The 14,181-nt window shown below is 28.6% G+C and overlaps 1 pseudogene; it reads left to right on the forward strand.

Annotated features, from left to right (window-relative positions):
- Window positions 1-2,958: 2,958 nt before the first annotated feature.
- LOC107950043 (probable protein S-acyltransferase 3) lies at window positions 2,959-5,078 on the forward strand (annotated as a pseudogene).
- The last annotated feature ends 9,103 nt before the right edge of the window (window positions 5,079-14,181 follow it).

Below are 14,181 nucleotides of genomic sequence, written 5' to 3' on the forward strand. Positions count from 1 at the left end.
TCAAATTTCAAATAAGGTAAGTTATTTCATGTTGATGTGCTAGTGGAAGTGGCCACTTTCTTTGGCACATCGACATCCATTAAAAAATTGCCTTAACAATAAAAACTCTATCAAGGTTGAATAAGCCGTCCATTTTAGAGCATTAACCCATCTTCACAAGGTAACCTTCAATCCATTATAATGTATCAAAATCTCAACAAATCAATGATCCTTAATATAAGGATAAAAAAGAACACAAAGTCACTCCATATCTTCTTGGATTGCATATCTCAGTATACAAGGTAATTAGATCACATAAGAATCCTTGAAAAGTGAGAAAAGTGAAAAAAGTGAGAAAAATGAGAAATATAAATGGTTTAATAACTTTATATTTTTTTAGTAAAATTTCATTATATATGAGTTGTAATTTTATTTTTTTATGTGTAATTTTGTCAAGATGATGAATAAGAAAAGCTTTGATTGCAAAGAAGGGAGAATGTCTACCTAATCCATTTTTAATAGAGTTAATATATAGAGAGGTATTTGAACTTGACAACTTATGCTTAATTGTTACCTAAACTTTTTTTTGACCTAATTAGTACCTAGATTTAAAAATCGTAAGTCAACTTAATATTATTTTTAAGTAGCTAACTAACACTGTTAAAATACACTAATATGCCACTGACGACCAATAGTGTGGCGGCACATGGTAGTTTCACATTTTGGCACGTGGAAAAGAATAAAAAATTATGATTTTTACACAAAGGGAATGAATCTGGACAAATGGTTCTCCACGTTCATATGAATTTGGACAATAATTTGTCTAGGTTCATTCTAGACATAATTTTTTCGTATTTTTATATATTTTTATTTTTATAACATATCAATTTTTATATTATTATTTTGAAATTTAAAATATATAAAATCTTAAAAATATAAAAAAATATACTAGAAATGTTATTTTACTCTAGAATGAACCTGATCAATTGGTTGTCCAAATACTTTTGAACCCGGATAACCATTTGTCTAGATTAATTCCAAACATGTTTTTTAGTTCTTATATATATTCACAAAATAATATAATTTTATATTATTATTGTTAAGAAATTAAAAATATATAAAATCGTATATTTATAAAATATATTATTTAACATCAAAATTTATAAAAAAAATATAAAACATCTAATTTTATAAAACATATTTGTCCAAATATATAAGTATGATTTATAAAAGAATAAAAAATAAATTGTATAAAACATCACCGTTTATAAAATATATATTTTATTTTATTTTTAATTTAACAATAAAATTAAAATATGATAGTTTATGAAAATTTAAAAATATATAAAAATCACTTAAAAAATATGCTTGGAAATGATTGTTTAGATTCAAATTATCTACTTAATCAATTGTTCAAGTGCATTCTAGTTTCAAATAATATTTTTAATATTTTTATAAATTTATAATTTTTTTTATTTTTTAAGATTTTATATATTTTAAAATTAAAAATAATAATATAAAAATATGATATGTTATAAAAAATTAAAAATATATAAAAGTACTAAAAAAATTATAATTTGTTTTGTAAACTTTATTATATTTTATATTTTTACGTGTCAAAAAGTAAAATTACCACGTGTCATCATAATATTGATCGTTAATGGCACATCAAGTATTTTAATAGTTTGGTACAAAAAAAAATACTAGGCTAACTAATAATTTTCAAGTTCAGATATAGATCTAAAATAAGTACAAATTATTAAATTCAAATATCTCCATAGTAAAATAAATTATTTTTTAGTCTTTGTTTTACTTTCAAATCTATCTAAAACGATTAACTACAAAACAACAAAAGTCAATTTAACGACTCTAAACAAATTTTATAAAATTGATAGTGGATTGAACAATAAAATATAAATAAGACTTATTATTTAATAAAATTTTTAATAACTATTGATTCATAGTAATTACTTTTTGCTATTCATTAATTGAACAATGTAAAATATTTTATAAAACCCCGGCATCAACGAAGGTCTTATGCTAATATAAATATAAATAAACCTATAAGAAAAAACAAATTACTAATACTCAAATCGATTTTTTGTATCCCGTAACAAGAAGTTAACAAACAAACCCTTCTCCAAGTTTGTGATTGTAGATTTTTTTAGTAATTATTTATATTTCTATAATTATTTTAATTATTTTATATTTTTGAAAAATATTTTATAATTTTTAAATAATATTTTATGTGCTTTTAATAACTATGTACAAAATGAATGTAAACAAATTAATACCTATATTGATATGAATATAAATGTTATTTTTTTAAATTAAAACTAGATATACATTTATTAAAATTTATTATTAATTTTAGAAATGTTTTTTTACTCATGTAGCATTCCAAATCAACGTACTTTCACATGGCATGCCACATAATCTTACTCTATAAAGTCTTTATTGGTTATGCATAAGTTATTAAATTAATCATGTATTGGCCTATTCTTTTTAAAGTTACTAGGTGCATTTAAATTGAAGATGAAAATTTAGATAGATGAGTTAAAAGGTAAAAAAGTGAAATAGTATCTATGAAAATATAAAAAATAGAATTACTTTAGGGTGCCGAAAGCTCGCTCCAAATTAGAAAGTCTAAAAGATGCATATCAAAAGTTTGTTAAGAGAAAGGTGTAAGGAGATGATGATTTGGTAAAGCCAAGCCAACAATCGTACAAGGGAAATTTGCAGAGAGAGATGTGAGAGAAGAACAACAAAATATACCCATAAAAGCAAACGTTTGATAACGTTGTCATTCGCTTTCTTACGATGCCAAAACAATGAAGAAAGCCTGTTGACCCTTTTTCATTCTTTTTTTGGTTTTTGGTGTGGTTTTTGTTGATTCTTCTTTCCAAGTTTCGACTTTTTGGGTGTCTTGTCTTCTTTATCACATAGCTCAGATCTTGCATTCAAATAAAATATCTTAAAATGGGAGTCAAGAAAAACCAAATTTATGACTCTTCCTCCTTTGACATGTCTAAACCCATGCGTAAGAGGATTTATCAAGCTTGGCAGGGGAACAATGTATTTTTCTTTCTTTTCCTTTTTAAAGCTTGATTGATCGTTTTTTTGCAGATGATGCCTCTTATACCGCTTCTCTATCATAGAATTTAAGTTTTTTTTAAATACAAATGCCTAGAACTACTCATAATCTCTCTCAAATCTTTAAATAGGAAGATAAATGTGTTTTAACGAACTCGAACACACATTCTCCTACTTAAGTAACAATGTCGATACCAACCGAGCTAGCTAGGACTCAATTAGATTCTAAATTTTAACTTGTCTTCTAACAATATATATTTATTATTGCTTTTGCTTGAGAGACTTTTTAATATTTGAGATAATGATATCAATATAATGTTGAAAATGTAAACTCAAGCAATTAATTAATGCTCAAGTGGTGCGATATATGTATGAAGATTTTAGTTTATATAAATAAATTTATTAATTGGGCCTTTTGTGCATGTTGCATTTTCCTTTTTAACGATTTCAATTATTGGATGAGTTTTGATTGCTTTCAATGAACATGAGTTATCTGATGATCATAAATAAGTTGCAAAATTGGAGCTTTTGTTAAATAAGAGTTAGTATAGAAGCTAATGCCAAACTTGGTGTGGACTTTCTTTGAAAAAACAGAAATTTTGTTGTGGTGGGAGAATTCTGTTAGGCCCTGACGCATCTTCACTTTTCTTAACTTCGTTTCTAATTGGATGTCCTTCGATAGCATTCTGCATAAAGATGTCGGTGAATGTGTAGGAAGATGATTCTTTAAATTTTCACATATTTATTGGGGGCCTCATCCTTACTGTTTTGGTTGGTAAATTATTATGTACTTGAATAGTTACTTAAAAGTTGTTCACCTATATATGTTTCTTTACTAATTAATTGTACTATAGGTTATTATTGTTTTGTTAGGGAAGCTGGGTATAGCAATGCCGGATTTAAGTTTGTCACTTCTCTCACGCATGCAGGATCTAAGTTTCCTATTTCTGACAAGTAGTGGAGACCCTGGAATAATACCTAGGAATTCAAAAGCGTCTGAACCCTCCTCAGAAGAATCAAAGAAGTCACCGCAGGGTCCACCATGGGACTGGGCCATCAACAAAACAAGCCTTAAAATTCCAAAGGTGAAGGATGTAGTATTGAAAAATGGTCAAACGGTTAAAGTCAAGTTTTGCGAGACATGCTTGCTATATCGTTCTCCGCGTGCTTCCCATTGCTCCATTTATAACAATTGTGTGCAAAAATTCGACCACCATTGTCCGTGGGTGGGTCAATGCATCGGACTGGTAAGTTTCTCTTCAAATATATATAAGGCCTAAACTTAAGTAATAAATTACAAGTTGTAAATTACCAAAATAATAAAAATACTCCATTTCATATGGTTCGCAGCGCAACTACCCTTTCTTCATCTGTTTTTTATCATCTTCCACTGCCTTATGCGTATATGTGTTCTCGTGCTCTTGGATCAACATTCTTCGACACCCGCAGGGCTTATGGACTGCCATGTCTCGTGATGTACTATCTGTTATTCTCATTGTGTATTGCTTCCTAGCTGTCTGGTTTGTTGGTGGCTTAACAGTTTTCCATTTCTATCTCATTTGCACTAACCAGGTGATTTAACTATTTTGTTGAATATGGTTTTTGTTTCATTCCATGCATACTGTAATCAATTAATTAATAAACTAAAGTTGTGGCTGCTTTTGCATTTTGAATCTCAGACAACCTATGAAAGCTTTCGATACCGTTATGATAAGAAGAAAAATCCTTTCAACAAAGGCGTACTAAGGAACTTCAAAGAAGTTTTCCTTACAAGGATTCCATCTTCAGAGCTGAATTTGCGGGCATGGGTCTCAGAAGACGGAAACCTTTCAATTAAAGATGACAAAAGCAATAAATTTGACATGGAAATGGGCCTTAAGCACAACCAGGATAGTGCTAAATTTCCATCACATTGGCAGAGGTTCGACTATGATGGTTTTGATAATAGTTTAAAGGGGAAGGACGGAGAGTTTGATGATAAACCTAAATCCTCTTCGAAGATGTAAACCATAATTTCCACAACCAAATAACCTTTGTTAGAGTAATTATTACAACTTCATTTACTTCATGCTAGTGCTTTCTTTCTACTTTTTCCTACACTATATATTCTTAGAAATTGGGATCCCACTCTCCGTGGATGAAAAATAATTAAAAGTTATTAGAAATAGACAAGATAAAAAATTGTTTTATTAGTTAAAAGAGATATAATTTTTTAAATAAATTTATTTTTAATATTTAATTAAAAATGATTAACTTAATAATTGATAATTATATTTTTTTATAAATTTAGTATGCTTTTGAATGAATGATTCATGTGGTAAAATAAAATATTTTACCTTATAATTATAATAATTAATTTACCATTATTATTATTTTTAACCTTATTAAAATTAAATTTACAGTCAATCCAAATATAATTTTAAACCTTTATACTTCTTAACTGGAATGGTAGTTTTTCCTTTTCCAAAAGTGACGGTGTTTAAAATCTTTATTTTGTAGTTTTAATCTTTTAAAGAGATACTTTAAATCATGTCATTTACTATTTCGCTATATTTTTATATATTTGCATCTTAGTTGTTTCTCCATTGTTTTACTATTTGGCACACTTATCCATGTTTTCATCTCAATTTTTTTTTGCATTTCCCTCTTTTAACGATACCTATGCGTCTCTAAAACTTGGGGTTTTTTTTCAATGTTTTTACCATCAAAGAATCATTTTTCACATGTGAAAGCCATTTCACTTCTTTAAATTCTATTCACTGTTTAGTCCCTATCTTATGTTTCAGATTATCAAAGTTTTTTTTCTTCAACAATAATCATAGTTTTATCAACATATGACCAACTCGTAATAATGAAATAATGAAATATTGGGTACACAATCTAATATGATTAATTTTATTGAGATGAAGATTTTTTATGGTTTTTTTATTACGTTTTTGATCTATCTAATTTTAGAGGGTAAATTCTTGATTGAAAATTGCTTTTGAAAGGGACAATGAAAAAGTTTGATTTGTTAATTTAAATTTTTAGTATTATTATCAAAAAAAATAGTGTGAAAGTTAAAATATCCACTTAGGAACTAAAAATAAATTAACTTAAATAGTATTTGAATAATTTAATACACTAATATAAAGAATATAAAATTTAAATACCTATTAAGCAATTAATATAAATTTTTTTAAAATTTTAATTTAAACATAAAAATCATATGAGAGGAAATTAACAATTTTTTTTATTAATTTATAGACTCACTGCTAATTGCTAAGTTAAAACATAAAAAAAAATATTTGATTGTATATGGATTCATTTAGTTCAAAATAAATATATATGACAATCAATTAAACTTTTAATTTGTCGGGAAAAGAATAAACTGTGATATTTTGATAATTTTACATTTAAAGAGAAAATATTTTTTCAAACTTGAGAAAATTGACATTGTTGTTCATTTCTTATAGCGTCAAAAGTGTTTTTGATTTTAAAAGCTAGTTTGAAATACAATGAAGAATTAAGTTTGGGTGTGTTCTTACCATGAAAAACTATTTTCAAGTTAAAAGTATTTTTGTATTGCAGAAGTAATAAAGAATACTTGACTTTTAGAGTTAAAAAGTGTTTTTCCACTCAAATAAAAAAAATATGATTTAGATGTTTTTAACTTTTGCAAAGTAAAATTTATCAAAATATTCTTATTTATATTAAATATTTAAAGATATACAAAAATTAGATTAATTTATATTTTATATAGCATTATATTAAAAATTTAAAATATTTCATGTATCATTATATTAAATTATTAAAATATTATTGATTATATTTAATTATAAAATATTTTATATATCATTAATTTTACATATAATTTATATTAATTACTTATAAGGCATTTAAAATTTATATTTCATGTATAATTATATTAAATTATTTAAATATCATATAACTTAACTAAATTTTTACTTTCTACTATCATGTCTAAAAAGAAAATTTTAACATTCAACTACAATTTCTGACAGCAACGGAGAACATTACAAATTTACAAATCACACTTTTTCATATCACTTTCTACCATATTTTTCAAAAGCCCTTATTCTACAAACACGTTTCAATTACAACAACAATGAAGAACTAGCTAAGTATATTAGGAATCGGCTTTGCAGCACCAAGCTTTAGCAGAAAAGCTCAACTTGTGAATTTGAGTTTCATGCGCAATTCAGGAGGATCCAACCTAGCCTCCTACAGATCCAAAAGAATACAAGCAAACTAAATGTTAATTATAATTGTGTGATGTATATTCAGGGCATTTTCAAAAAAAAAAATACTTGACCTTCCTCGTCATACACTCGGTCAATGGAAGTCTCATGGTTTTCCACGTCAAATTTCACCAGCAATTCCTTGTCGCTAGTTCATCTTGAGCCTTCATTAGCTCTTCAAACAATAGCTTCACAGAAGTCTCCATCTTAGACAAATGAGTGCCACTACAAAAAAAGAAATTATCCTTCCAAAGTTTGGCTTGTTCTTCACTTCCTTTCAACTTCCTCACCTCATCTTCCAGCTCTTTCCACTACTTTTAATTGGTTTCCTTTAGTTTTTGGTTCTCCACCACAATTGCTCCAAGGTTTGGTGGAGAACCTGAAGTCCACCCTTAAAAACGGGGAAACCTTCAAAGCCTCTCTCCCAACGGTGATTATGTTGGGACCATCGGTACGCCTCGTGACGTAGTAAAAAAATATTCCGGGAATTCACAGCCAAAGATCCATGTACGAGGAAGGAATCGGGTTGAAAATATACCTTCTTTACTGAAAATGTTGAAAGGATGCTGCTGATTTGATGTCGATTCCAAGCCACAATGAAAACATCCTGACCTCTACGTAGTCCACCCCTTAAAAAACGAACAACCGCTTTCTCTTAAACTTTTCAGAGAGAATTAAAAACGATTGCTAGACTTTTTAAATTATTAAGTTGGTAACGTTAACATACAAAAGGATTATCATCCTTTTATCATCTTTGATATCACATATTAAAAAGGAAAATCAAGTTTATTCTCTTATTAATAGAGAAGGCAAATGAAAAGTTAGAAAAATGAATTATATTCTTTTCAAAATAATATTAATTTCCACATCTTTTATATTTTGACTGAAATTAATTAATATAAATGTTTATATTAATAAATTCTGTAATATATATAGTTAATAATTTGTATAAATCAAATTCATATATTAATTATATTCTTTCCAAAAAATATTAATTTCCATATTTTTTTATATTTTGACTGAAATTAATTAATATAACTGTTTATATTAATAAATTCGGTGATATATATAATTCATATTTTGTATGAATCAAATTTATATATTAATTATATTCTTTCCAAAAAAATTTTAATTTCCATGTCTTTTATATTTTAACCGAAATTAATTAATAGAATTATTTATATTAATGAATTCGGTAAAATGTATACAATTAAATATTTTGTATAAATCAAATTCATATATTAATTATATTCTTTCCAAAAGAATATTAATTTCCATGTCTTTTATATTTTGACCGAAATTATTTAATATAACTGTTTATATTACTAAAATCGGTAAAATATATAAAATTAATATTTTGTATAAATCAAATTCATATATTAATTATATTCTTTCCAAAAGAATATTAAATTTCATATCTTTTATATTTTGACCGAAATTAATTAATTAAACTATTTATATTAATAAATTCTATAAAATATATACAATTAATATTTTGTCTGAATTAAATTCATATATTAATTTCCATGTCTTTTATATTTTGACCAAAATAAAATTTTTTATATTAATAAAATCGGTAAAATATATACGATTAATATTTTGTATGAATCAAATTCATATATTAATTATATCTATGTTCTCTATTTGTGTACAACAAGTTTGTACATAAAATATGTTTAATATTTAACTATCAAATTAAATTAATTCATATGACAACTAAATACAATACCAAATATATTTGGATTCTGTTCGTTTCAACTATAAGGTGTGACCCTAAAGGCTCTTGTAACGTTGGTAGTAATACTAGAACATTTCTAACATTACAAGCAACGAGTGGCTAATAATGTATCATTGCCACCCAAGTTAGAAGAAGTCATGATTCGACATAACCTTTCTATGATAATCTTTTCATGTATTATATCCTTTTATCCTTAATATCTAGATTGAACACAAGTCATGGAATAATCACACTTGCATAGTCCAATATCATATTTCTTGATTTTTTTGAGCAGACTAAAATAAACAAATAAGTGTGGTATCTCATATCAACTTATTTAAGCATGACCATGCATTTCTAGTCTCACTCCATCAAGAGACCTAAGATATTGCTCCCATTATGTGGGAGGGGTAAATCCTATCTTGATCAACCATATCCCACTAAATGGATTGTAGTATATCCAACATCAGTCTTTATAGTACAACTTGTTACGATAGACGTTTTGACTGTATCAAAATATACAACTCACGATGTTGGGACAATGATGATCTCAAGTCTGAAGATCATGTACATAGTTATCACTATGAGTAATATTGTGACTATTACATAATAATCCAAGAAACATACTCATACCGGGTCAGCCCAATATGTTATTCTCTAATACATACTCCGTATTTATTTTGACATCCCTGTGTCAATGATAATTCTTTTTCATCAACCAATTAAACATTAGTCTCAATGCATTATTGTAGCCCAAGCCCATAATAAGACTTGACTAAGGACCTTTTTAAGAATAATCATATTTTCTTAGGACTTTATTACAATTCAGTTTATTTATATACACAAAAAAAAAAGAAATTGAAATAATAATGGCAATGCCTTATATTAATAAACAAGGTAAAATAAGTATGTGATTACAATCATCTCATGATTGGTCTTTAGGAATACTCTAATAGATGAAGTGAAAAACAAGTGATAATGCCAGCTTGTGTCAATTCAATCATTTTTGCAACACACGACGAAGTTACTAGGGCCATGTTAAAGCGTACAAAGATAAAATGGACAAAAGAATGAACCATCGTCACTCATGTTCGCCATAATCCCCTTGCTTCGCCTACTAGCAAGTTTGCCCACACTAAGAGAAAAAACTTGTATATGCAAATGTTGGCGCACGTGTTGTAAATTAAAGTCCATGATTTCTTTCTCCTTACCCATGTTAGGATCTAGTGCCCTTAGTGTAGTTATTTTAGTGTAGTTATTTCATCTTTAATGCTTGTAATTTTTCAAACAGATTGGTTAATAAAATTTCATAGCTAAACTTATTATCTTTTATATAATTGTCTTCAATGATTTTTCCATGAAAATAAAAATGTATAAGAAAATGATAGCATACTATTACATGAAGTTTAATTAATATTAAGTTGCATTGTGTGGTCGAATCATGACAGGAAGACAACTTCTATTAATAGGTAATCTAAATGGTTCGTAGTTTGGGAAATCAAAATTGAGCAAATTGATTCAAAAGACTATTATGTTACTTATCAAGTTCAATTGGGGAGATGTCTTGTCTTAGGTATTGGAGTGGATGACTCCCGAAAGGATAGAGACATGGATGTGATTATTAGGATTAGCAATAGATTAGACCTAAGTTGAATTCATCCTGAATCATTTTACCTTAATCTTGAGTAAGTGGTAGACTTTGTGTATGTAACTCATATACTTTGATATATTAAAATCCTAAATTTAATTGGTATCAGTGCCAGGATGTGCTATATTTATGGTATAAATAGATTACCCAATTTTTGTTTCTCTCTATGTAGATTGATTTTAAATAATGACATTCTTATTTATATTTATGTTTCTGGAATTATATGTAAATGGATGTTTGAAAATGATATGATTTTATTTTTTCTAATTTTGCCAAAAAATGTAGTTCCTTGAAATTAGACTTATTATAGTTTAAATATTTTGGGGGTTTGTAATTAGGTTGTGGACTATCATCTCCATATAGGTTTATTAATTTTTCCCTATAAAATTAGATAACCTTGTGAGTTGGAAACAAACTAAAATTTTTTAAACTAAAAGTATTTTGGTGGAACCCAGAAAAGCATGGTGGACCCTTAAACTAATCGATCAAACAATTGATGGTGGAACGACCAAGCATCGTGGTCGGTGGCTGGCATGCCGCAGTGTAGGTAGCATCGCTCCAATCATCACAAGACACATGGTAGTGCAAAAGGCATCGCGCCCCATTGTGTGAACAAGCTACACAACACCCACGGAACTGGTAGGGGCAAAGTGCTCCAGTCAAGCGGGTGTGCTAGACGACCACGGGGAGTCAGGTCATCGCGCTCTAGCAAAGTGCTCGAGAGGCAGAAATGGCTAGGGCACGTAACATGACATGGGATTGCCAGGTGCCTCACCCTGCAGTGCAAATGATTCACGGTAGTTACTGCTAGTGACGTGGGCTATTACGCCATGTAGGGTAGGTGCGCAGGAATAACACCAAGTTGGTGCTGGATATGATGCCCTAAGTGTAGTATATTCGTTTGTACACTTGTAACTTTTTCAAACAGATTAGTTAATAAAATTATTTATGAATTACATTAGTACCTTTTGTATAATATCCTCATGTAGTTTTTGCATGTAATGCAAAATAGAAATAAATATCAGCTCATTGGTTGTCTAATGTTTAACTAATACTAAGCGATATTATGTGGTAGGGTCATAATATAGAAAGACAACTTATATTAGTAGAGGAACCTAAACATGTCTGTAACACCCCATACCCAGTCTGGACACCAAACTTGAGATACATGATCTACCACAGAAAACAGAGATCATCACATGCAATTCCAATTTAAAAGTCAATTTATCATTTCATAATCTATGCAAAACATGATTAACAACTTAATTCGGGTCTTAATTGAGCTTATGAAAGTTCTAAAACAAGTTCAGGATTGAACAGGGACTAAATTGAAACATTTTAAAAAATAAAGGTAAAAATGTAAAACATAGGTCACATGATCATGTGGAAGGATGAAATCATGTAGTATTGAGATACACGACCGTGTAACTCACTGGGGCCATATGGGTTAAAATGTAAAATTTCCAACAAATATCACACAACTGTGTGGCTGGACCGTGAACTAATTATAACTGTGTGAACTAAAAGTAACTTAAAATCAAGTAGCACGCGACCATGTCAACAACCCGTGTTGACATATTGTCGTGTGGTAAACTGTGTGACCCAAAAAATGTACCTACAATAGCATATGATAACACTTTGAAACTTTTCTCAATACATTTCAAACCTATGCCAAAACATAGCATAAAAACATCCTAGTAGTGCCTAACCAATATGCCATTTTGGCACCACCACAAACAAGATAATACATTATCAAACATTCACCATGTCAAAACCATGATACCTATGATAACTTTCACAGACCAAAAAAGTCCATTTTGCCTAAGTTCATCAATTCACAAACCCAACTTGACCATTTAGGTCTCAAACATACAACTACCTTCAAATGTACCAAAACTTGCCATAACACAAAACTAACTTAATCTAATAAGTTCAAACCTTACATCTATCATTTAGCACATTAGCCACACATTTCATTTAAGCATTACCATTTCCATACATTTTATGATTCAAGATCAAGCAAACCTATACTACACATACATTCATCATTTACCTTATAAGTATGCCATAAAAACCTTAAAAGTTCAACCTTACATAACAAACATTATGAACACTTTACAACATCAACCTCCAAGCTCAAAACATAATTTAAGAATAGCCTATATACATGCCACATAACTGAAGTAAAAATGATTCCAAATTCTACCGAGATTGAAGCTTGAGAGGGTGAGCTCTAGAATTGATCCAACAGCCTTGTTCAGCAAAATGTCAACTACAAAAAATAGAAAATGAAACAAAGTAAGCTTTTAATAGCTTAGTAAGTTCATGTGATTAAATCTACTTATAAACTCACATTGAATCACATATAATCATTAAATTAATTAATATGATACTAAACCTAACAAATCAATTCACAAGAAAACAAGTGAGTTTGTTGTATAAAAATTCACTAAGTAATTAAACATTATTCAGGTCATCCAAGCTATTTTGGTCACATAGCATTATCAAATATGTCACATCTCAGTTCGGGCAGGTTCAAGGATAAGGTGTATAGTAGTGAAAGAACCTGTGATTGGAAAGTTGTAATTCACTCATTTGTTTTGCAAGATTTTTATTTATGTTTCTTTTGGAGTCTGTAGGCCAAAAAGAAAGACAAGCTCTGAATTTAAGTGACACTTGTTGAATGTTTGTAAGGGAGATTGGATTATATATATGAGTTAAGGGTTCTGAGAGGAGTTTCCTTATGGATTATGAATTTTACTCTCTAATTCTTTTCTGGAATTGATTTCATTTCTTCTTCCTTATACTGGAAGCTTAGATTCTATGTTTAACCTATGGCTATTCCACCTTTGGGTATGTATTACTACTCTACATGTTAAATTTTGAAACAGTAAGATGTAAGTATAAGGCTTTGCATGAGGGTTGTAAGTGCTTGAGATGATGGTAAGTTGTATACGAATAAGTTTTTAATAGCGTTTCTATGTTTTGTAAACAGTAGTTTTTATTGGTTCATGATGGATGATTGGGTCTAGAGCTTCAAATTACTATAGGTGAGTGCAAGTGAGTCTCTACCCTAACTCTTTTATATGAAATTTTCAAATAAGAAGTATATTTATATACACATTCATAGATGGGATGATGATGTCTATAGAAAATGGTAAAGGTATGGGTATAGTAAAGATGAGAGATGTTCTGTAATAATATGCATAATGTTCTATTAAAGGAATAATGTTTGATAAGCATGCAGGTAAAGTTCTGGTATACGAGGTGTATGAGTTTGTAAGAAGGTGATTATCTGGGTAAGTAAATGCTAAGTTAACGTTCTATTGTTAAACCTTTAGTAGGGCAATTATATTGCTAACCAGACGGGCATATATTAGATTGAAATTAACTGTAAGACCATGAAGGAAATGTAACGCACCAAAATTTTAATTTTGGGTGTTGTGAATGTGTGACACAAAATATCTTTCTGCTTTAGTGGTTATGTGTTCTGGGTGTGTTTG

This window comes from Gossypium hirsutum, chromosome D03 (assembly GCF_007990345.1).
Source record: "Gossypium hirsutum isolate 1008001.06 chromosome D03, Gossypium_hirsutum_v2.1, whole genome shotgun sequence".
NCBI lineage: Eukaryota > Viridiplantae > Streptophyta > Magnoliopsida > Malvales > Malvaceae > Gossypium > Gossypium hirsutum.